This window comes from Pinus tabuliformis, chromosome 4_1 (genome assembly GCF_031772625.1).
Source record: "Pinus tabuliformis cultivar Carrire ecotype Pingquan chromosome 4_1, CPIR1, whole genome shotgun sequence".
Taxonomy (NCBI): domain Eukaryota; kingdom Viridiplantae; phylum Streptophyta; class Pinopsida; order Pinales; family Pinaceae; genus Pinus; species Pinus tabuliformis.
In genome coordinates this window covers 241,051,092-241,055,550 of record NC_142303.1, presented here as the reverse complement: position 1 = coordinate 241,055,550, position 4,459 = coordinate 241,051,092, and positions in this window count along the sequence as shown.

Genomic DNA, 4,459 nt, shown 5'->3' with positions numbered 1-4,459 from the left:
GTGACTCTATGTGTGAGTGAGACAGATGCATTCATGGCAAACACATCAAACACATACTAAGCAAAGACTTTGAGCATAACTAGAACACGGTCACAAGCATGACTTATATATCAGTATGCAGAGACTTGAGTGCAATAAACAGGCAAGGCGAATGTAAAGACTCACACGGGCTCATGAAGTGAACCCATGTGTGTGCATTCATCAAGTGAAACTGTTCAAGGGAGACTCTGAAATTGATGCAGGCCAAAATTTTGGAGGGTGGTTGTAGCTGCTACAACAGTTCCCAAAAAAATCAATTGAATGAGGTGAGGAAAGCTTTCCTCCACCTTATCGCGGGTGTACCATTTAGCTTTTCTTCGAAGTTATCCTTTCAACCCAATCTAGAAAAGGTCATGTTGCCCTTGTCTCGTATTTCTAGACCTCTTCTGCAAAATTGTATCTTTTGCCAACTCTGCTTAAGTATCTTGTGTCAAATACTCTATAGAATGTAGGACCTATGCCTCTTCCTGATATAACATGGAAGGATGATAGAGTTTCAATTTCTCTACATTCATAACTAATTAATTGTGCATATATGGAGGTAGATTGAATCTATAGGAATTATCTCCCACCTTCTCAAGTATCTGAAAGGGACAATATTATAGAGCCTTGATTTTCTTACCAAGACCCTATACCCTTTACTTATTCAAATTTAATTGTACTCTATCTCCCACCTTAAATGATTTCTTTTTTTAATGTTAATCATGCCTAACCTTGTATTTTCATGTGACTTCTATAGTGTGTCTAGTACCTCTATGTGCAAATTCTTGATCTTTGCTATAAATATTTCTACCCTTAAGGTATCCCTTGTAAGATCCTCCCCCACTCTTCCTTGTTGCCCATATGAAATATCCAAAGGTTAAGGTGGAAAATATCTAAAACAAGTTTCAAATGGGGACTTACTATTGGAAGTGTGGACTACTTTGTTATAGAAGTGTTTTATATATACTATAATTCAATCCCAAGTCTTCAAATGCTTCTGATTGTAGCCCCTCAAAAGATACATCAAAGTGTTATTAACTACTTTTGTATACCCATCTGTCTTTGGATGGAATGTTGTATACCTCTTAAATTTTGTGTCCACATTCTCCTACAACCTAGTCAAGAATGCATTGAGAAATCTTATGTCCCTATCTAAAACAATGCTCCTCGGTCTCCCAATGTGCACCCATACCTGTCCAAAGGACAAGTTCACTGCTTCTTACTGACTAATAGCCTTTTAATAATGAATCAGAAGACACATCTTGCTAAACCTATAAACTACCACAAACAATAAGTCATGTACCTTCCCTATTATTAGTAAACCTCCCACAAAGTCCATGGAAATCCTTTCCCAAGGATGAGTGGGAATAGGTAAGGGATGATAGATACCTTGCTTCTTGTTACTGAGCTTGTTGTTATAACAAAGAATGCATCATATTATGAACCTAACTACCTATTCTGGGCTAATACACATACCTATGCATGTTGGCCACTATCTTCCCAACAACAAATTTCCCTACATCCTTGGAGTCGTAAGCCTCTCTAATCTACTACAGTCACTCACCTTTAGTAACACATAGCTTATCCAACCTATAGAGTAACCCATCCTAGATATGGTAGTTAATGATGTTGTCAGCATCATGCATATGACTATGGATATGCAACCACTAAAACATCTCTTTTAAGTCCTCGTCCTTTGTATATGCCTCTTTGTATGCATTATGGGTGAATGGATCCATATGCATCAGAGTTCCCAAAGATATGATATTTGATTTGGGTGGCCTTGAAATCATGTGAGCTAACTTGGTTATGTTCCCCTTCTTATACTTAATCAGTAAATGAAACCATTGTAGAAACCCTATCTGCAAGTAATGTGTACTCTATTGTAGCTTATCTTGGGCCTGTAGATTCTGTAGTGGTTATGATTTGTGTGGATTACTATCTCTCTTCCCATCAGATAGTGTTTCCACTTCTTCACAACTTGCACTAGGGAATAAAGCTCCTTGTCATAGGTAGGTTAGTTAATAAGTTCCCCATAAAATACCTTAGAATGGTAACTTATAGGTCTTCCTCCCTCCATCAACACCACTCCCATGTCATACCCAATCAAATTTGTATCCCCTTTGAAGGGATGCTAAAAGTTCGGAAATAATAGAACTAGTGCTTGAATAATATTCTTCTTTAGCTCCTCAAAGGCCATCAGCTGACCCTTTCTCCACTAGAAAATATTTCCATTTGTCATTATGTCGTGGAGTGGTATTGTTACTGTTGAAAAACAAGGTTATGAATTTCCTCAGGTACTATGTCATCTCAACGAAACTCCTAACCTCATAAATATTAGTAGACACCAACCTTTTCATGATGTCCTCCATATTGGAAGGATCTATCTTCAACTCTCCTCCACTTATCACATACCACAAATCACAAGGGCTTCACTAGGGGGTCAATATCATACCACATGGGTTCATATTGGGGGATATATTTTGAGGAAAAAATGACATAATATATTAGGATATATATAGGGGGTAAAGGGTTTTTATATTGGAAAATATAAAAAATGGAGCTTAAAGTTAATGAAAAAATATAGAGGGGTATAAAAAATGTTAAGGAAAAAATGAGTACCCACAATATCTAGTGAAATTAGGGGTTTTTTAAATTAGGAAGTTGTATTGGATTCATATTAGTAGGGGGTTAAATAATGTGATCTTTAGAGGGATTTTCCAATATGTAGTCAAATTAAGGGTACTGTTTAATATGCCACAAATGCACGTGATATGTGAGAGGTTCACTGAGTGAATCCCTCGTGCCACAAATACACCAATGGTTGTTATACAAACTCACGCATCTTGAGATTTTATAGGAGTTGGTTCTTCTTTAATGTCTCTAGCACCTTTGTCAAATGTGAGATGTTCTCTTCCATGGTAACACTATATACCAAAATACCATCCAAATTGACAATAACAAATGAATGTATAAAATGGCATAGTATATCATTCATTAACCTCATAAACATAGATGGTGCATTACATAGGCCAAATGTTGTGACTAACCACTCATATAAACCTTTGCTAGGCTTTTAGGTTGTCTTCCATGTATCTTTTTCTCTGACTCAAATATGGTGATATCTAGACTTTTAACTTCAACTTGGTGAAGTATTTCAATTACTACAGCTGATCCAATAGATCATACATTATGTGAAGGGGGTACTTGTTCTTGAGGTCAATTTTGTTCAACACCTTTTAATATATAAACATCACCAAGTTCCATCATTATTTGGTACAATGACAATGGGTAACCCACATGGTGTTGTACTTGGTCAAATGACACACATTTCAATAGTTTTTGCAACTGTTTCTTTATCTCACTTGCTTCTATAGCATACTTCTTGTACATCCCAATGTTAGCAATGGGTAGCTTGGAAATAGTTGGATCTTGTGCTCCACTTCTCTCTTGGGTGGTATCCCTTTAGGCTCCTAGAACAAAAACTCATATGCTTATAGAAACTCTTATATTTGTTGTTTGTATTTCTTAGTACACCCTTACAGGGATCCATTTCTCTTATTGACTCTTCAACATAATTTTTTCTCTTAAAAAAATAAAATCATACTTCTTGCTAGAACTTATTACTTTCTTGGCTTGGTTGGCACTTACCATCATTTTTTTTACTTTCCTTTGTCTACGTTGATGGTTTAAAATTTTCCATCCTTATTGAGGTGGTACTGGTTGGATCTCTGCATGAATATTGCATCTTGCATGTACATGTAGGGACTGTTAACACTCCAGTAAACTCTCCTAGGTTGCAGCTCGGAGATGCCTGGTAACATATAATATTCAATATTGTTCGCAGAACTATTGTAATGGATGATGGTTTGGATCAAGTTAGATGACCATTTCAGCTCTATTCCCACTCAAGGCATGCATGAACACTCTCAACAACACAAGGCTTTAAACCACTAATGCACAATATTTTATAAATTTAATGGATAGATGGAGAATACTAACTGTAATAGCAGATTGCATATATAAACATAAATGAATGACTAGCTATAGGCAGTAAAGAGAATATTGATTGTACTGGTAGATGCATATATGTCCACATATGAATGGTTAGCTACAAGTAGCAAAGAAGCTTGCAATTCTAAGTTATTAAAGTAGAGATAAGATGACAATTATCTAGCCTTAAACACAAAGGAAACATGAACAAATTGTTCAAGTGCAAGCATAGAAAAACAAAGAGAATGGGTGTTGAACATATTATGGCAAAAGAAGCTTGTATTTCTAGAATGAAGATGAGGAGCTTTGAAATAACAGAGGAGAAATAATCTCCAGAAGTTGAACCCTTATTACATCTCACTAACAGCTATTTATAGCCTTTTTACAATGCTCCTGAGCTCTCTAAAAGGCCCGGAGTCTAAATCTGCCTGATATGCATTTTTTA